Here is a 21,985-nt window from a genome sequence, read left to right as displayed (position 1 = left end):
TTCATTGAGAATCTGTGTTTTGATTTGGCTATATATAAGGAAGCCTCCATGATTTCTTGATGTACAGTTTAAATGGAGGAAGGAACTACTTTTTACTGTCTGTGTTCTTCATGGGTATGTGTGTGCATGTCAAAGCACACACACCATGTAGAAAGTTAAAGCACAAAAGGATGAGGATAGTAGTGAGGAGGCAGATGGCTTCATTTAAGTCATATTTTGCTTATTTTAAAATCAGGCTTTTTTAGTACTGAAGGTAATAGTAAGCTCTTTTCAGATAAGGAGTGAATAGATGAGCTAGAGACGCTTAAGAAAATGAAATTTAATTTCAACATTGATAGGCTCGGATCACAGGGAGAATATGTGGCTTAGAAGTAAATGCATTCCTAAATAAGCTTTTGAAGACTTTCTGACCAATATAAATGAAGTATTAAATATATCTGAACATACTGATGCACTGAGAATTTGTAAGACACTGGGATCAGGAAATTAATAATTCCAACAGAGACTGGTAGCAAAATAGACTCAGACCTGATTTAAAACATTTAGCAGAGCTCCAGCCATGCAGCAATCGAGGAAGGTAACTCTATGACAATGATGCATTTGGCTCTACTAGTGGGGAATAAATCAATATTTAATGCTGATATAACATGAATTTTGCTTTTTATTACTTGAAATTAAACTTTTATCATGATTTTTAATTCGAATATTCTCATCTCATATAAAAATCATTTATAATTTAATATATTTATTAATTAATTTTTTAAAAAGTACCCTAACTGAAAAATTAATCCAGAGCATAAGAACCCAAATAAATATTACAGGAAAAAATTTGAAATCAACTTGGAAAAATGCTTAATAATTCTAATAGCAACAGCAGAAACATTTTTGATGAAGTAGTTAAATCTTTTCTTTTTCCTTCTCCTGAAAATCCTTTGAGATTAGGTGGATGGAAAATGGAACAGTCACAAAAGGCTGATTGACAACTGAGATACATGTACCAAGGGAATATCAGTGATTTTGTTTTCCTGTCCTAAAATGAATTATTTCCATTCCCCAGTGACTAAAAAAATGTGTGCGTGCGCTGGCTGTATTTTAAGGGCACTGTGGGAACTGTGGGACACATGGAAGGAAACACTGGACTTTTCTGTACCGCTTTCGTGATTTTTCTCATTGGCTTAATTTGGTCCCAATGTAATTTGAGGACCAAAGTCAGAGAGCAAATAGAGTGGACCATATTTATAATATGATTTTAAGAAAATGCCACCACTTTACATTCAATAAGGTGACTATGCCATGGCTGGCTACTATGTTGGCTTTTTTTTCCTTCTGAGATCTGATTTGACCTGGGCTATGTTTAAATCTTGAATCCCTCTCTCAGAACTAAAACCTTAAGGGTTTCAATAAACATTTCTAGAATGCTAAGTCCCTAGTGGTTTGTCATCAGTGGAATGAAAATTAGCTTTCACTCTCTGACAGACTTGACAGAAATGCATAAGCAACCACTGTGTCTAGGGAATTCATGGAAACATCAACTCAGTGAAATTATAACCCTTATTCTATAACAACATTAAATTATTAATATGGAAAATTTTAACATGACTAAAGTAAGTTACTCTGAAATCAGTGCAGTCACTGCATTAAAGGTAGTTCTATAAGTTAAAAAATAAAGTAGGTGAGTGTATTTAATACATTTAATTAAAATGTTTATAGCGTGTTTCTATATAGCAATTACTGTTACAAGCACTGAGATAAGAGTTTCATTGGACTCTATGACTTATTTCTCCAGCATCTGAAATCCTTTTACAATCTGTAGAAAATATGCAATATTCCTACTATCTTAGATAATTTCTCATATCATCAAAAGTATGTAGGTAGCATTACTAAAGTACCTTTTAAAAAGTAGTTAAGCCCCAAAAAACAAAGACAAGCTTTTCCCATGCTCAACCCACTTATTTTTAAAGATAATTTATATCTTAAATGATGGCTATTGGTAACTATTTTGGATATCTAAAAACAAAGCAAGAGGTATAATTTTTAGCAGAGGATTAGTTAAATAAATTATATGGTACAATTACAGAAATATGTATGCATATATAAATACATATTCAGTTTAAAAATTTGCAAAATGAGGTAGACATACATGTACCTCATATAAGATGTTCGAAGCATAGCACTAAATTATAGAAATTATGATGAAGAATAGTCTATATAGTTTGTTCCTATTTGTATATAAATGCATGAATGAATGAAATTATACTGAAATGAATAGAAACTAACAAAATTTTCATTAGTGCTGTCTTTTCGTTTTTACTAGCTTAATAGCCCATTCTTTATTCCACTCATATTCTCTTCATATCATTAGGCTGGAAGAATATAAGGATATGCCCATCACAAATAACTTTCCATGAAAACCAAGACAAAAGAACCTAAAAAACTAGGCAGAATGTTATTTTTAATAAGTCCATAAATTTCCATTAAATTTGACCTGATTCCTTTTAAATCTTAGGTGCGTGATCTTGGTTCATTTTGAGGGAGGGAGTTATACTGAGGACCAAGAAATACACTGCTATCTGAATTAATTTATAAACTTTTAGCTAAAGCAATGTTGTTGAAAGCATTGGCTTCCCATTGCAAGAAGCAAGGTTTTTGAGAGGGAAAAGATTTCTTCTTCTTTGAGCTCAGAAGGATTGACTCATCTGGAGAACTCAGATCATAGAAGTTATACATAAACCACAGAGTGAGTTAGAATACCTACAGTGGGGCAGTTTTCCTGACCTCCAAAGATATAAGAATCCACCAGAAAGCAGGAATAAATGGATCAGAGGGTACCATTATTCTGCTGGTTTGAGACCAAACAGATAATCTGGGGGGAGGACCAAGAAGCAGTAGGAACCTGTGTTCTGGGTGGAGTAAAAAGAGATCACAAACCTCACATGATATACCCACAATAGAAGAGAAAAGGAGGTGTGGTGTGTTAAAATACAGAGACCCGAAGGGCCCCTTTTTACAGACTTTTATTTCATGAAACCCTGGCCTGGAATGGAAAAGCCACCAGAAGTTTCCTGAGCTCTCCAGAGGGAACAAAAGTACCTGAGAATGAGCCCAGACCAGGCCAGGTCTCATGAGTGTGAGGAGGAAGATGCAGACACAAGTGAAGCCAGCAGTTGGAGAGTGTGGAGGAGCTGGTGCCTTGACTGCAGGTGTGGCAGGGACAGAGGTCCACCACAAAGGACAGGTGGTGTGGGTTATGGTGTGAATTACCTAGGAGTGGGCATCACCACTGGACTTAAGCAGATGACACTCCTCCACCTTCTGGTGCCTAGATGACGCAAAAAACATGGTAGAACCAAGAGCACTCCTGGGGAGAAGAGAAGGAGTTGCAAGAGGAGCATAGCCTTGAACTGACAGAGTATTAGTCAAAAGACTATTGAAGGAAAAAGAGAGAGAGAGAGAGAGAAAGAAAACAGAAGTGATTGAGTTACTTGAAAATGAGTAAATTAAGTCTTCTGCTACCTGCAGAAGTGGACACTCAAGTTTTTCAGTTACAGAGAAATAAAATTCCATTTATATAATCCCTAACTTCCTAAAAGGAGTTTTACTATTTGTTTTCCTTATGTCTAAATTGTGTATTTTTCAATATGACGGTAAGAGCCATATTTTTAAAATGTCACATTCTGTGTGTATGCTTTCCCGTGCATGTGTGTTTTGAACAGATTTAAATCAGGTACTTTAGAGTTCAAAATATATTTTAAATGGGATACTTCTGGAATTATACATCACTGAGATGAATTCCAACCTTTATGTACTCAAAGTTACTAAGCTGCTGCCATGCAACTCCTTTCTGGAGGAAGGTAACATTTCAAGCAAAGCACACAGGATTAGCTTATCTGACATCCCTGGTGTGGTGGTTTGAAGCTGTATGTACCTCAGAAAAGATCATATTCTTTTAATCCATTCCTATGGGTGTAGACCTATTGTAGGTGGGATCTTTTGATTAGGTTATTTCAATTGGGATGTGACCCACATCATTCAGGGTGGGTCTTAATGCTCTTACTGGAGTCCTTTATGAAAGATAAAAGAAGAGAGAAGGCACAGAGTTTTGAGAGAAGGACACAGAGAAACCAAGAGAGACAAAAGCTAAGAGAGAGAAACACACAGAAGCTCAGAGAGGAAGCCAGTGAAGCCCAGAAGCTGGAAGCAATGAAACCCGGGAGAGAATGACCAGCAGACGTTGCCATGTGCCTTGCTATCTGACAGAGGATCCCAAGGTCACCAATGGCCAGTCTTTGGGGAGAAGGTATCCTGTTGATGCCTTAATTTCGACATTTTCATTGCCTCATGTGCCGGTTTGAGTGTATTGTGTCCCCCAAATGCCATTATCTTTGTAGTCTTGTGTGGGGCAGAAGTTTTGGTGCTGGTTGGATTTGCTTGGAGTGTGCCCCACCCAGCTGTGGGAGATAATTCTGATGAGATGTTCCCATGGAGGCTTGGCCCCACCCATTCGGGGTGGGCCTTGATCGGTGGAGCTATATAAATGAGCTGACTCAAAGAGGAAAGAGAGTGCAGCTGGGAGTGATGTTTTGAAGAGAAGCAAGCTTGCTGGAGAGGAACGTCCTGGGAGAAAGCTGTTTTGAGGCCGGAGCTTTGGAGCAGATGCCAGCTGCCTTCCTAGCTAACAGAGGTTTTCCGGAGGCCATTGGCCATCCTCCGGTGAGGGTACCCGATTGCTGATGTGTTACCTTGGATGCTTTGTGGCCTTAAGACTGTAATTGTGTAGTGAAATAAATCCCCATTTTATAAAAGCCTATTCATCTCTGGTGTTTTGCATTCTCCAGCATTAGCAAACTAGGACAGATTTTGGTACCAGAGAAGTGGGGTGCTTTTGCTGCTGAGTTTGCAAATACCAAACATGTTGGAACAGCTTTTTAAATGGATAAGGGGGAATTTCTGGAAGAGTTGTGAGGAGCTTGATAGAAAAGGCCAAAACTGCTTTAAAGAGACTGTTTGTGGAAATATGGACTCTAAAGATACTTCTGATGAGGACTTGAGCAGAAATGATGAATGTGTTGTTGCAAACTGGAAGAAAGGTGATCCTTGTTTTAAAGTGGCACAAAATTTGGCAAAATTGAGTCCTGGTGTCAGATGGAAGGAAGAATCTGGAAGCAACAACCTGGAATACTTAGCTGAGGAGATCTCCAGACTACGTGTGGAGGACATATCCTGGCTTCTCCTTGCAGCTTATAGTAAAACGCGAGCAGAGAGAGATAAACTTAGAACTGAACTCTTGGGTTCAAAGAAACCAGAAGTTGATGGCTTGGAAAATTACAGGCTTCCAGGGGGTGGAATCCCAGAAGCTACAGCCCAACGTGAGGATGTAACCAAACATGGAACCCAGCCGCCATTTCAGTACAAGCCAAGATTGGATAAGGAGTTAAGCAGAAAGGATTTGTGGAAACTCCTATTGTCTGATGGCTTTGACCCCTGCATGCTTCATGCAAAGCCAACAGAATTTTTGCGAGATCTTTATAGACGGAGCCATTGCCGGTCTGGACTGGAGGAGACAGACAAGGAAAAAATTAAAGGAAAAATCTCTTCAAAGACAGAGCCATGGAGGTTGAGGTCTGGAGTCAGGAGGTCTAGGGCTGAGAGAGCGGAGCAGCCCACATGCATGGAAAGGGTGAGTTTGCCCTGGAGGTCGAGGGCGGGCTTTCCGCCTCGATGCTCTGGAAGAGTTTTGCCACCTCAGGTCCCAAAGAGGTTGGAGCACATTCCCAGGGAATTGGGGAGAGCCTGGCTGCCACCACACTGTTCTGAAGGGGTTGAGCGTGTGACCCGGAGATGGAAGGGAATCCGGGAGCTGCCCCGATGTTTGAGGAGGGTGGGGCCGAGAAGGTGGTCTCCCCAATGTGTGGAAATGTTGGAGCACTCACCTAAGTGTTTGGAGAGGAACGGGCTGCTGAAAAGGCCCTTGGGAAGGGTTAGGCTCCCACTCTCTCAAGCCCCAAGGATGCAACATTGTTCTGTAAATGACTCTCGGACTTTGAAATCTAATGGACTTTGTCCTGTGGGTTTTAGGAACTGTTTTGCTCCTGTTAACGCTGTTTTCCTTACTGTTTCTCCTTATGGCAATGGAAATGTTTATCCTATGAATGTCTCTCCTTTGTATATTGGAAGCACATAACTTGTTCTAGGTTCACAGATCCACAGCTAGAGGGGAATTATGCCTTAGAACTGACCAAGCCTAAACTGATTTTGATGGGATTTTGTACTTAACTTTTGTTACTGAAATGATTTAAGTTTTTGTGAAATGAATGTATTTTGTATTTGGAAAGATAATGCCATTTTGGGTTCCAGGGGGTGGAATGTGCCGGTTTGAGTGTATTGTGTCCCCCAAATGCCATTATCTTTGTAGTCTTGTGTGGGGCAGAAGTTTTGGTGCTGGTTGGATTTGCTTGGAGTGTGCCCCACCCAGCTGTGGGAGATAATTCTGATGAGATGTTCCCATGGAGGCTTGGCCCCACCCATTCGGGGTGGGCCTTGATCGGTGGAGCTATATAAATGAGCTGACTCAAAGAGGAAAGAGAGTGCAGCTGGGAGTGATGTTTTGAAGAGAAGCAAGCTTGCTGGAGAGGAACGTCCTGGGAGAAAGCTGTTTTGAGGCCGGAGCTTTGGAGCAGATGCCAGCTGCCTTCCTAGCTAACAGAGGTTTTCCGGAGGCCATTGGCCATCCTCCGGTGAGGGTACCCGATTGCTGATGTGTTACCTTGGATGCTTTGTGGCCTTAAGACTGTAATTGTGTAGTGAAATAAATCCCCATTTTATAAAAGCCTATTCATCTCTGGTGTTTTGCATTCTCCAGCATTAGCAAACTAGGACACCTCATAACTATAAACTTGTAAGCTAATAAATCTCCATTGCTAAAAGCCAGTCCATTTCTGGTATATTGCATTTCATCAGCTTTAGCAAATTAAAACACCTGGGAAAAGAGCTGCTCTCTTTTGTGAAAGCTCAGGGGTGCCCCAAACCTAGGAAGCTTTCAGGAAATCTTACCGAGTGAATAAAGAGATCTCTAGGTTGATTTGCAGCATATAAAACTTACCCCTTTTAGGGGTTGTTTAAAGTCATGTATGCCATCGATTAACACTACAAATATAAATAAGCTCTTGTATGAATTACTATAGAGTAGTACAAAGAGTTAATAATAGAGTGGTATATGGGAAAAATTACCTATTACAAGCTACAGACAGTAATACCTTAATATTTTTCATCAACAGTAACAGGTGTACCACACTAATACTAGGGGTCAATAATGGGAGGGGGGTAAGGGATATGGGGTGTTTTGGGTTTTCCTTTTTTATGTCTGTCTGTTATTTTTCTCTTTGGAGTAATGAAAATTGTCTAAAATTGAGTGTGATGATGATTACACAACTGAGTGATGATACTGTGAAACACTGTATACTTTGGATGGAATATATGGTATGTGAACATATCTCAGTAAAATCTGCAGATTAAAAAAAGAAACTTACCCTTTTTAAATGTAAAGCTTTGTTCACTTTTGTGGGAAAATCACAACCCTGGTTAAATCTAACTTTGTGTTTCTTCTGGACCTGCACCTGAGCGGCTAAACTTGGCAAGAGTAAAGCACACTGAACCCAGGTCAAATCCATGATCTAAACCTTAAGGGGCCCTAAAGGCTGCTCAGCAATGGTTTCCTCTTCCATTTACTCTCCCACTCTCTTAGATGACTGTTTTATTGCCTTTCTTCTCAAACATCCTGCACTCCCCTCCCATCTTCCTACTTCAAGGGTAAAATGGAGACCATCAGAGGAACGGTGACAAACCTCCCCACAGACAACACTCACACGCTCCGCCTGTGGGCTCTCCGTGTTAGACGTGCTGTCTGTGCTTCTGTTTAAATTCATTCCTTCACCTGAGCTCCATGTTCCACCCCCTTCTACTCAGGACACATTCCAGAGACTCTCTTTTCTCTCTTAAACATCATCAATTATTGCTTCTTTCCTGGATCATTCTCAACACCCTGAAAACATGCTGTTGTATCTCCCCTCTTAAAAACAAGATGAAAAAAAAAAAGAAAAAAGTACTGTCTTGATCCCATTTCCCACACCAGTTAAATCCCCAGTTCTTGTCTCCCCTTTTGCAACAAAACTTAATCAAAGAATTTCTGTACTGGTGTCTCAGATATAAATTTTGTGTTTAGCCTTACCGCCAAAGTTTCAGAAATACACTGCATTCAATTAACCTTTTCTTTGTGAATTTGGATTTATCATGTTGAACAATACAGTGATGCCTTTAGGACTTTTTGAAGGGATATTTGCCCTGTGAATTTGATCACAGATTCCTGTGCTTCTGTTCTGTACATATTTCACAGTTTTTCTTCATAATTCTCTACTTGTCTTCACTTCTACCATCATCAGTTTGTCCCCCTCTCTAGTATCACTACCCTAATTCCCATTTCTAATTTATTACCTGAATCTGCTGTGGCTAAAAATGCAGAAGCTCAAACATGTTAGACTTCTGTGTAAAGTAAGAGCAAATAAACTATGAATGAGGGCCTGAAAAAGATAAGATATTTTTCTTTCTCTCTTTTTTTTTAAATGCCTGGGTTTTTTGGAGACTCAAAAAATTTTGAGGTTCTAGGATAAGAGATCTTCAGATGGGTAATGTATTATTATAAACATTACTTAGAGCTCAGTGTCCTGTCATAATAAGCATTCAGTAAACTTTTATTAAATGAATGTATGTATTTCCCAACAGAGTAGTTGAGGTTTCTGAATTTTGTATTTGTACATTTGTTGCATTCACCTCAAACTGTGACCAAAACTCTTTTCTTGACTACCCCAAGCATTATTTTTTATTCCTACTCATTGGTTTGACAACAGTCAGTTTTATTGATTATGGTGTTCTTACAGCCAAAAAAATAAGAATCCTAAATTGAGAGCAGTAGTATTTCTTCTTAATAGCTCTTCCATTCAATACTTAGTTTCCATTTCTACCACCCCAATGTTGATTCCAATCCTTATTATCTCAGGGCTAGGTAATAAATCTTTAATGACCTCCTTTTGATTACACCTCAGGCTTGTATTCATGCCATCCTCATCTGGCCACAACCTACTTCTTTAACCTTATAGTTCATTACATTAACTTTTTGCTGTGGTCAGTCAATTTTTCTTTCATGTTTTTGAGCATTTACTATATTACCAGAACTAGGCTAAGCACTTTACATGGCTTATCACATTTTATCTGCATAACAACTTCATTAAATAAGTATTAACATTATAAAGGCTTTACGGTTTAGGAAACTAAGGCATAGAGGAGTAATCGCTTGGGAATCACAGAACTAGTAAGTAGTGGAGCTGGGATTCAGACCCAGGTGTGTCTAATTCCAGAACATGTGAATTCAACCACTGTACCTCTACCAGTGCACCAATATTGATCTGCTTATGAGCCCCTGAGAAATGATTCGTATTTCTGCATCTCTTTTTTCACTATGACAGTCTCTCTGTATATATTTTTTTCATCTGCCTGTCATCCTTCAAGATCAAGATCCAATACACTTTCTTTCTCCCTAACCACTCTGTTCTGGGGAATAAGTCCTATAGAACTCACCAACTATATGATGGTGCCTTCCATATTGTCTTGTACAATTATGTAACTTGACATGTGATTCTGTTGGGTTTCTTCAAAAAGTGTTCTTGGTGATGGGACCTTTTTTGTTATACACTAGAACCTATGGAATGACAGGCTTACAGTGATTGCTTAATAAGTACTTGTTGCCTGAATGAGTGAAATAAAACTTAAGGGCTGTAAATATGTTTTCATAAAACTATTCAGAAGGGGACCATGTGAAATGTTCAGATGATCAAAGCAGAACTGACAAGCATGAACACGTGGAAAGTAAATATTTCAGTGCAAGGATGAGATGCTGTGTCATCAGGAAGGGAGCCACAGAGCCATAAATATATCTATGTAAAGAAACCTTGAAAATGATTGCCAAAAGGTGAAGGCAAGGTGTGGGGTTTAGGGTCAAGGTTTCAGAAATAACTTTGAAAACAGGATAGATAAATGTAATATTTTTTTGTTTGAAGAATTGCAGAGAACAATTAAAAGTGTGAGAGGTGAAAACAAGAAGTTCGGTGAGACATAATTTTAGAGAAAAATTAATGCAAATGTGAAGAAACACTTAAACAGGAGATCAGCCCAGACCAAAACATGTAGCTTTCCCCTGGTATAGTTCCATGACAAATTTTGTGACAATCTTGTATTTGCAAAAGGTATACTGTTAGATATATATAAAATAGTATGCTTACAATCAGACAAATCCAAATGTGGGATATTCTATAGAACAACTGGCCCACAATCTTCAAAACTCTCAATTGCCTCCAGACTGAAGGAGATTATAGCAATGTGGCCACTGAAAGCAATGTGTGATCTTGGATTGGAGCCTAGATTAGAAAAAAAATTTGGGGGGAACAATTGATAAAATATGAATATAGACTTTTATCAAGATAAAAGTATTATTTTATCAATGTTAAATTTCCTGAATTTAGTAATTATATGGGGGCTCTGTAGGAGAATATAATTCTTAGTGGATACATGCTGAAGTATTTAGGCATGAAGTTTCACAATGTCTTCAATGTACTCTTAAATCATTCAGTAAGAAAAAAATATGTATGTATGCCTGATAGAGATAAAGTAAATGTGGATGAATCTAGGTAATAGTCACATGGATGCACTTTGTACATACTGTACTACTTTTAGGTTTGAAATTTTTCAAATTTTTTTGTAAATAAGTTTGGTTAACATGTTTATCTTTTTAGCTTATTACAGGTGAAGTAGTTTATGAAGTTTCTAAGTTTTAAAATTTTTATGATTTGGAGAATATTTGGCTGCCTTCTGCCTGGTATTTGGGTACATGTTTACACAACTTTTGAATAAATATGAAATTACCTGGCCACCACATGCATGTGTGTGTGATGTATATGCATATTTATATGTATACATATATGTACATGGGCTTTCTGAGAATTATGTGTGTAAGACACAAAGAATTTTAAATGTCAGGAATACTATTTGTAAGGTATTTCATTTCATATCAACCACGTGTTTATGACTTGGAGTCTGTGATATATTTCCCCCCATCTTTAATAACCAAAAGGACCCTCAAAAAAAGTTATAGGCTATGAGAATTGGACAAAGTTTCACTGGAAGGGACATAGATATCTCATATTTCATAGTGGGGATATTACCTTTCATGGGGAAATACAATAAGCAGGACTCTGAGTGGCATTAGGGGCAGCTGAGGGTAGCGACTATTGGCTAATTGCTTCTCCACAGGCCGCAGGCCAGTGGGCACTGCTTCCTTGTTGGGATTCTCATGGTGGCTGTTATTTAGTTAATGACATAGTGGTGGTTTGGAGCTGTATGAACCCCACAAAAACATGTTCTTAAACTTAATCCATTCTTGTGGGTGTGAATCCATTGTAAGTAGGACTTTTTTGATGAGGTTACTTCAGTTAAGGTGTAGCCCAATTCAGTCAGGATGGGTCTCAATCCTATTACTGGAGTCCTTTATAAGAGAATGAAATTCAGACACTGAGAGAGAGAAAAGCAGAGACAGCAGCTAGAAGCTGAACATCAACAGAACACGGAAGAGAAGGGAGAGACCAGGTGATGCCGACATGTGCCTTCCAATATGCAAGCTATGGGCCAAGGATTGCCACTAGCCAGCCCTGGAATGCCACAGTCTTCAGGGAGAAAGAATTGCCTTGATAATGTCATGACTTGGACTTCTATCTTAACCTCAAAACTGTGAGCCATTAAATTCTCACTCTTTAAGCTGACCCATTCCATAGTATTTGCTTTGGTGGCCAAGGATACTAAAACAGACATCTACCATGGGCTTAATTCTAATACTTTTCCTTACAACTGCTTGATACTCAACAAAATCAAAAAAGGCTTATTTAAATTTGAATACTGTTTTTTCTGCTTTTGCATTTTCTGAAATAACCACAACCTAAGACAACAGCAGTCCCTGATGCATGCTCCACACATCTGCATCACATGGCCACAGTGCAGCCTAAGTGTGGCTGCTGTGTGGCAGGGAGGGTTATTCTTGGAAGTTCCCAGTTGTTCCATTGTGGACTTTGCACAGGTTTCTTGACTTCTTAGTTTCCACTTAGAACATGGAGATCAGTACCTTTACCTCCCAGGTTGTTTGGTATGATTAGATAAAGTTAACGGATGTGAATGTGTCTCTCATACTGTCTGTGCCAGTTTGAATGTATTATGTCCCCCAAAACGCCATTATCTTTGATGTAATCTTGTGTAAGATAATCTTACATTATCTTTGATGTAATCTTTGTGTAATCTTGTGTATCAGTGTTGATTAGATTGTAATTCTTTGAGTGTTTCCGTGGAGATGTGCCCCACCCAACTGTGGGTAATGACTCTTGATTGGATAATTTCCATGGTGGTGTTACCCCACCCATTCAGGGTGGGTCTAAATTAAATCACTGGAGCCATATAAATGAGCTGACAAACAGAAGGAACTCAGTGCAGCTGTGAGGGACATTTTGAAGAGGAGCTACAGCCAAGAGGGATACTTTGAAGAATGCACAGAAACTAAGAGAGTAGCTGCAGATGAGAGACAGTTTGAAGATGGCTGTTGAAAGCAGACTTTTGCTCCAGAGAAGCTAAGAGAGGACAAATGCTCCAAGAGCAACTGAGAGTCACATTTTTGAGGAACTGCAGCCTAGAGAGGAATGGCCTTGGAGAAAGCCGTTTTGGACCCAGAACTTTGGAACAGATGCCAGCCACACGCCTTCCCAGCTAACAGAGGTTTTCTAGACACCATTGACCATCCTCCAGTGAAGGTACCCGATTGCTGATGTGTTACCTTGGACACTTTATGGCCTTAAGACTGTAACTGTGTAACCCAATAAACCCCCTTTTATAAAAGTCAATCCATCTCTGGTGTTTTGCATTCTGGCAGCATTAGCAAACTGTCTAAATAGAAGTCACATGTACTAAATATGAATTTCCCTCCTTTCTAAGTGCATTGGTCCTAATTTCCAGGTTACTTCTACTTTAACTACTAACTATGTTAAAGTCATGGAATCTATACTATTCAATAAGTCATCAATCCATGAAATTCTAAGCACTGGCCATGTATTAGCTCAGATACTGAGTTGCTTGTGGTCCTCTTTGATGCTATGAGCTTCTCTTACACCATAGAGATGTTGCTTGTGTCTTTCTCCTTTTCTTATATCTGTCTATTGGGAAGTAGTTAGTTCTCTTAATTTTTTTGTGGAGAACCCCCACTTCTAAACCTTTCTTGATTGCCTTCTAGTGAACATAGCCATGTGTGTACTTAGCTGTGTATTGCTGACTGTCTGATTTCCTATTTCTGTCCATGCTGTGATTACAAATTATGAGTGAAACCTGTGATGGGAAGTGGTTGCTAATTCAGGTCACCAGGCTAAGCAGTGAGGAAGGATTCATTTTTCTCCCTCTTTGGTCATGCTCTGTCTTTGCTGTTGCCACCTGGATTTACTTTGAATGACTGCCTGCTGGATGGCACATCTGTACCCAGCTCACTAGATCAATAAATAGGTTGGATGCTTATCTGTGGTAGGTAAGAGGAAGCACCACGTCTCCAGAATTGAATATTCTAGAGCAGGAAATTCGCCTACAGGAAGCAGGAAAGCCAAGATTACATGACCTCTTTTCTACATATTCATTTATTCTCTTATTCATTCTCTCTATTTTTCTCTCTCAATTACTTTAACTTCTCTCAAAACCTCACAATTCCTTTTGCATCCTCTCATCTTTTTAGTGATGGAGGATTCCCTTTCTCTTTTCCCCTCACCTTCTATCTACAATCCTTCCATGTTTTTTGCACAACTATCCTGAATATGCCCATTTCTCCCCATCTCTGCTTCTTCCCGAGAGTCAGTCACCATGTTTCTTAACTGCAATAGTCTCTCACATAGACTTCCTGCTTCCACTCTTGCCTCTTTTCAACCTGTTCTACACACAGCAGCCTGAGATCTTTCAAAAACAAATTAGATGATGAAAATATCCTCTTTTAAACCTTCTACCACCCCACTGTTCTTAAAATGAAATCCAAACTTTTCACCATTACCTTTTGACCTTACATAAAATAGGCCACTCCTATTTTCTGACTTGGTTTTCCTCCACTTTTCCTTCCTCATTCAGTTTGTGCCCCACTGACCATCCTTTCTGGATGTGCTAAGCTTGATCTTGCTTTTGGGTCTTTGCATTACCTGTTCCCTCTGCCTGGACTGTTCTTCCCTCAGATTATTACAAGGATGGCTGTTCCTAACTAGTCAGATCTCAGATTAAATCTCTCTGCCTTAGAGAGACTGCCTGGGATCACTCTATCTAAAGTTCTTCCACATTGCTTGCTAGCCACTATCCTATTTCAATGTTTTCCTTTTGTTTTTTTTTTTCCTCCACAGCACTTATTACCATCTTAAATGGATTATTTATTAGTTTACTTTTTTGTTATTTGGATATTGTTATCAGAATGTAAATTCCGTGGGGAAGGGATCTTTTCTGTCTTGTCCAGCATTGATTTCGGATGCCTGTATTAGCACTTGGCATATTGTAGGGATTAAAAAATAGTAGGTGCTCTTCCGCCGCCGTTTTAAATCCAGCTCCATACAGCGCACCGCTGCCGCTGCCGCCGGGACTCGGTCTGCGCGCCAGCACCCCCTACCGACGATTCCGCCACCATGGGGGACAGGAACGAGTACAGCAACATAGAGGAATTCGCAGAGGGATCCAAGATTAACGCCAGCAAGAATCAGCAGGATGACGGTAAAATGTTTATTGGAGGCTTGAGGTGGGATACAAGCAAGAAAGATCTGACTGAATATTTGTCTTGATTTGGAGAGGCTGTAGACTTCACAATTAAAACAGATCCAGTCACTGGAAGATCAAGAGGATTTGGATTTGTGCTTTTCAAAGATGCTGCTAGTGTTGATAAGGTTTTGGAACTGAAAGAACACAAACTGGATGGCAAATTGATAGACCCCAAAAGGGCAAAGGCTTTAAAAGGGAAAGAACCCCCTAAAAAAGTTTTTGTGGGTAGATTGAGCCCAGATACTTCTGAAAAGCAAATAAAAGAATATTTTGGAGCATTTGCAGAGATCGAAAACATTGAACTTCCCATGGATACAAAAACAAATGAAAGAAGAGGATTTTGTTTTATCACATATACAGATGAAGAGCCAATAAAGAAATTATTAGAAAGCAGATACCGTCAAATTGGTTCTGGAAAGTGTGAAATCAAAGTTGCACAACCCAAAGAGGTATATAGGCAGCAACAGCAACAACAGAAAGGAGGAAGAGGAGCCGCAGCTGCTGGACGAGGTGGTACAAGGGGTCGAGGACAAGGTCAGGGCCAAAACTGGAACCAAGGATTTAATAACTATTATGATCAAGGATATGGAAATTACAATAGTGCCTATGGTGGTGATCAGAACTATAGTGGCTATGGCGATACGATTATACTGGGTATAACTGTGGGAACTATGGATATGGACAGGGATATACAGACTACAGTGGCCAACAGAGCACATATGGCAGGGCATCTTGAGGGGGTGGCAATCACCAAAACAATTACCAGCCATACTAAAAGAGGGCCTTGGAGAAAAGAGGAGGAAATACTAAAGTAACCCATCTTGCAGGACAATGTTGAAGATTGGTCTTCTGTTGATCTAAGATGATTATTTTGTAAAAGACTTTCTAGTGTACAAGACACAACTGTCCAACTGTATATAGCTGCCAATTAGTTTTCTTTGTTTTTACTTTGTCCTTTGCTATCTATGTTATGCCTTGGTGTGGATTTGTGTTTATACAAATTTTATTTGTATGATTTCATGTTAAACCTAAAATAAATGCTTCCTTATTGATTGTTAAAAAAAAATAGTAGGTAAAATAAAGAAGTAAAGAATGATTATTCATGTATTTGGAACGTTTAGAATAGTGTTTTAAAATAGTGTGAAGATATCTTTAACATGTGTGACAAATGGACCTTCTCCCCAGACTCTGGCTTTGGCTGATTAGGGCCCAATTTCTTTAAAACAATATTCCCCAAAGGCAACCTGAGCCTTATCTTACTGTAATCAGCCACCAAGTCCCTGTTTCCAAATAGAATTCCACACTCATAGCAGCTCTAGGGACCACATATTTTGTTTATAGAATAACTAGACTAAAAGGCCTTAGCTCTGTTCTGGGGAAGGAGAGGAGGGGATGAAGGGAAGAGATAGGGAATAAAGAGATCAAAAGAGAACCATTTTAAATCAACAGTAGCTCTCTAGTAAAGCTAGTGATGCGGATGATACTATGACAGCTGTAGGTTGTCATCAAATGCTGGTGAAAACCCTAACAAGCTTGGATTCTAGATTTAGATGCTAGAACATACATCTATATTGATTAAGTTAACAAAAACCTATTTTCCTGGCTTATCTAAGTTTCTCTAAATTGACAAATGAACATGGAATTCCTTCTTTTTGGGAAACGATAAGTAACAATTGTGCCTTCCACATGTATGGAACTATTTCAGCCCACTATTGTAAACCTTATTTAGTAACCCAGAGTTGCACTTTTAAAATATATATGGTACCCTAAGTGTTATTTGTAAAGAGTTAATACAGTTTCCAGATGTACATTTAATTTACACCAGAAAGTAATTTATCCAGTGGAAGAATATGATTTAGTTTAGCTGAAGGTGAATCACTACTCTTTCATAAAATATTGAAACAGTTTTTAAAATTTTCTGCAACATATAATATTTCTAGCCATATTGGAACTTCTTAGCAATGGCTTTTGTATTATGAATACAGTATTTGCAAAAAGAGCCCATTTTCAGTCATGGATCTCTTTTAGTTCAATACTTGGGTTAATAATTACCTGCAAGAATGATATAATGTATTCTTATTTTAATGATTTCCTGGACAAGCTATCTCTTTAGATAGCTTGCCAAGGATTCTGGAAATTTAAAGGAGCATGAAACTGTACTGAGGGGTTAGGGTATCTGTGATGCATTTTTAATAGTGAATCTTAAACTTTCAGCAGTGTTACATAGTGCTCTTATTGGGCCCTTCATAAAGAAAAACCCAAGTGCAATAAAATAATGAAGGCACACATGAGCATAAAACTTATCATGGGTAGTGCTATTGTTAAAATGTAAGTGTTGTAAAACAGAGTAAAATTACATTCTTATAGGTATTTTGTCTTGGCCCTATAAACACACTGTTTTAAGTTATTTGTATTTGCGAAGTTTTTTACTGTTGTCAGGTTACAGTTGCTGAGTAAATTCTCTAAGTTTGTTGACTAATACTTTTTTAGTAACAGTCTTGTGTTACTAAGTTACTTATTGAGTAAAGAGTACTGATTGTACTTCCAGATCAGTACACAGCCACTTGTTTCATATGACTGTGTATAAACACTCTGTCCACATACTGTCCATTATTGTATACACCTTTGTTAAAGCTTTCTATTGTGTTTTATCTTTTGCCTTATTTGCAAATTGGATCCAAAAGCTTTACACAATTAAAGACAACAGAGCCTTAGAAAATAAATGGCACAAGAGAAATAGGAAGTATGGTAAATATAGTCACAGAATAGATCAAAAGGACTCTGGGGAATGAGAAGTTGAGAAAATATTTGGGTCTTTGTGTAGTACGATATTAAAAAAGATAGTCTTGTCATTTTCAGGGTATTAAATCAAACTTTGTATTGTATTCCCCATATATTTTATGTAGTTTATAAGTACTAGTTAGGGAGAAAAGTTATTAAAAACATCTTAAGGTCCCAGGGAGACCATGTAAAAACCAGCAGCTGGTTTGAACTGGCCATCACTTATACCTTTTTAGTGACTCAGGTGCAATGATATGAGTGTGCATAACTGGTCACATCCTTTAGGGATGCTTTTAGATTCTCACATTCTAGTTCATTTCTGGTAAAGTTGCTGGAGTTACTTCCTAAGGAATTAATTTCTTTATGTTACCAACACAAAATCTGCATTTTTATAACTTATAGAATAAGTTCAAATTCTTGAGTGTGGCATACAAAGACCTGTCTGCCTGGTTTTCACCAGCCTCTATAACTTTATCTCCAAGCATTTGCTCCAGCCCTACTCATAAACCACCTGGAACTTCTCTTCATTCCTTAAGCATGCCCTGCACTTTCCTGTCTCTGTGGCCTTGCACAGGCAGTACCTGCCCTGCAGTGCCCTCTCCTATTTCCCTGGGAAGTGATGAGTGATAGATTTGAATTGAGTTCAACCTTCTTGTGCAGTTTCTTCATCTGTAAGTGGGAACAAGAATAATTGTCCTATAAAATGATGTGTATTCTGTATACATAATATACAAAATTATGTATCATGAGCTTGTGGTTTGTATGGTGAGTGGAAAGAGCTCAGGCTTGGGAATCAGATAAACTTGAGTTCTAGTTTTGTATTAAATACTTACAAGCCCATATTCCTTAGCAAATGTCTAAATCTATCTGAGATTTAGTCTCTCATCTGGAGAAGTCAGGATACATTACCCTCCATGGTTTCTGTGAGGATTTAAGTAGACATTGCTTACAAGTTCTTATCATTCAATTAGAACTTCAGCAATTTACCTGTAATTAGAATTTTGGCAATATAAATAATTTATGATAATGACCAGAATATGGTAACTTTGGTCTAGCACATTTTGTGTATCTAAGGACACAGAATACAACACATGGTAATATATTAAAATTTTGCAGCAATTTCCCCAGATTAAATTTAAAAGCAGGGTAGGTTCCTGGCAGACTTTATTAGAGAAGAGTGTTTGTGATAGCTTCTGGAAGTGTATATTGTCAAACTATTCCTCACTCTTTCATTATATTTATCCCAAATTCTACTATTTTAGGCATTCCACCAGAAAGCATTTGTGGAAGAAAGTTAGTAGATAAAACCAGTGATTTTTTATTTTTCACATTTTGAATAACTTTTCTATTTTGGTGTTTTCTTCTAAAATTATGTGACTAGTGTTGTCTAGAACAATAGGAAAAGACGACATATAGTAAAAAGTAGAGAAAAGGGATTAAACATGAACATTGCATAAAAATGTAGGTGTAAGTGAAATAGGAGGAACAAGTGTGGCTAAAAAAGTGGAAGAGTGGGAGGAAACAGTTTCCCAAAGGGCACAGGATTCTGAGCCAGGATATTTGAGTTAGAATCCAAATAGAGTGAGTAAATTTTGTGTGACTTAAAAAGAAACTACCAAATGCAGTTACTCCTCTGATAAAATGAATAACCCTATCCACTATTATGGAAGTTTTGAAAATTCTGATTCTCCTATGGAGGGTTCTTGAAAGTGGGGTAAGCATGTATATTCATCCGGGTAGACTTAGCACTGTTGGGAAATACGTTTAAGTATTTGATATTATATGTTTTGCAAATTTTCAAAAGATTTCATACTTTACTAAGAAATTTCATTTTAACTATTATTTCAAATCACTGTGGTTTTATGCTTATAATTCCTGCTTACAAAATGCTCTGTGCCTTTATGATATGTTAAAGTATGTTTTCTTCTTGGTTATTCCTTTTCACTCTTCCACTACTGAAACTAGGCAGTTCGACTGTGCTTTATTGCCCCAGGGAAGTTAGGGCACAGAAGAACCTTTCCAGAATAGTCAAATTCTTGGCTTTGAGTTCCAAAGCTTAAAAGTTGTGGCTTTCAACTGCAAAAGCCAGGCGCTTAATAGAATTTTTTTGTCTTTTCCTTATTTATTTTTTCAATTCTACTATCTTGGCTTTGAATATCAAGACCAAATATCAAAGGTCACAGAGCATTGAATCTTTTCACAGCCTGCAGAGAGGGTTAAGAATATGTGATTCCCAAAAGCAGTTTTCCTGGACTTGGTGAGAGTTAAATGTGAGTATGAAGCATCCTGCCCTCTTGGGATCTAAAACCCCTTAGAGGAAGGGAAGAGGTGGGAACTACTAAGGTTGTTTGGAGATTACCCAAACCAAGGTGATTCCTGTCTCACATCCTAATATGGACAACATGAAGGGGTAGTCTCTAAAAGAAGACATGTGCCCTGGGTGATGTGAGATGGCTGGGTAGCTGTGGTGAAAGATAAGCAAGGACAGGGCCTCACTCAGCCCCAAATCTCCCTTGGCTCCTAAAAGACAAGGACAGGTGTTTGAAAGTTTCCTATGCTCTGCTGAGAAGGTTGGCTATGAGCAGATAGCCAATGTAAAGGGGTGTTATTTGAGTGAGAAGGATGGGGAGTATCTATACCTGGTAGGTGAGAATATGGACAGGTGTGTGAATGCTTTGGTGAGGGCTGATGCCAAGACATTCTGGAATGAGTTAAACTTCATGAGAAGCTGGCAAAATTACAGCAGACGTTCGTCTCTCTGCTTTCCTCACATGCCTACCCCAGCCCTTCAATGTTTCAGAAGCTGAACCCATTTGCTATCAGGCAGAAACGAAGGAGGGTGGAGATGGTAAGAATTCTGAAGTGATTGAGAATGAATTTTAGATCAAAAGTGACTGACTTTTAGATCAGGCTACCTTGGTGTGCTGGTTTGGATCTATTATGACCCCACAAAAGTCATGTTCTCTAATGAAATCTGGTTGGGGCAGACTTATTAATCTTTTGATTAAGGTGGAATCTTTTGAGTGTTTCTGTGGAGATATGACTCAACCAACTGTGGGGGAGACCTTTGATTAAATTGTTCCCATGGATGTGTGGACCCCACCCATTCAGGGTGGGTCTTGATTAGTTCGCTGGAGTATTTAAGAGAGCTCAAGAGCCGACACAGCTGCTGATGCTTGGTGATGCTTGGAGATGCAGACAGAAGGACGATTGGAGATGCTAAACAAAGAGATGAAGCCCAGAGTTTGCCCCAGAGAAGCTAAGAGAGGATCCCCAGAAAGAAGCAAGGATGTAGAGGAGCTGAGAGAGAGGAGCTAAGACAGATGTACAGAGACATTTTGGAGAAAGCCATTTTGAAAACAGAACCCAGGAGCAAAGGACCAGCAGACACGAGCCATATGCCTTCTCAGCTGATGGAAGTGTTCTGGATGCCATCAGCCATTCTTCAATGAAGGGATCCTTTTGTTGATGCCTTGGTTTGGACACTTTTTATGGCCTTAGAACTGTAAATTTGTATGCTAATAAATTCTCTTTATAAAAGCCAGTCCATTTCTGGTATTTTGCATAATGGCAGCTTTAGCAAACCATAGCACTTGGATTAGAAAATTTTTAAATTCCTGTATTTTATGTAGGAGTCGTGAGCTCTGAATTCAGTTATAGAAATATAAAATCTCATTTTTGCGTATCTGTGGTTTGAGACAATGAAAAATTTAGCACCACACATTATAGCTGATTTTGGTAAATAATATTAATGATGGGACAAAAACTAATAAAGTGTATATATTTGAGTGTAAATGTGTATGCATCTATTTAGTTTATAACATTTCTCCCAGTCTTCAACCTTCATCACAGAGAATGCTAGGCATTGCCCTTTTAACCTTCTTGCCTGGATTCCCTTTTCCACCCTGTGCTTTCTGAGAAAGAAAAGACAAAAACTAGAGGTGAATTCTCATGAAAAAATTAGAGTAGAAAAGAAACTTTGTGTAGCAGACAGAGGGGTGTGCAGTGTCAGGAGCACAACAGCAGTGTGGGGCAGGGTGGTTGAGGGAAATGTGAGGGAGATATTGCGTCCACCTTGCCTTGGATCAAAAAAAGAAATCTGCTGGGTAGAAAGAGGAAAGTGCTCTTGAGTCTTGAGGACTGATAGGGAAGTCTTCTTTTACCTCCAAGGGCTTGGTGTCTGTCCCCAAATCTTGCTATTTTTATTCAACACCAATTAGCATCATTCCTTCTTTGATTTCCCTCATGGCACACTGCCTTCTAGTTCCATTTTTCCTGAAATGTACAGTACTCATTC

At 38.7% G+C, this 21,985-nt stretch overlaps 1 protein-coding gene and 1 pseudogene across 1 annotated transcript in view; one reads left to right on the top strand and one right to left on the bottom strand.

The window, feature by feature from the left end:
* Nucleotides 1-21,985, bottom strand: part of RXFP1 (relaxin family peptide receptor 1) — a 156,254-nt gene that overhangs the window by 126,497 nt on the left and 7,772 nt on the right. The window lies entirely within an intron of this gene.
* LOC119528894 lies at nt 14,763-15,682 on the top strand (annotated as a pseudogene).

The sequence above is a fragment of the Choloepus didactylus genome, chromosome 3, assembly GCF_015220235.1.
Source record: "Choloepus didactylus isolate mChoDid1 chromosome 3, mChoDid1.pri, whole genome shotgun sequence".
Classification (NCBI taxonomy): domain Eukaryota; kingdom Metazoa; phylum Chordata; class Mammalia; order Pilosa; family Megalonychidae; genus Choloepus; species Choloepus didactylus.
The sequence above is the reverse complement of the archived record's forward strand: the minus strand, read 5'-3'. Positions and strand labels throughout refer to the sequence as shown.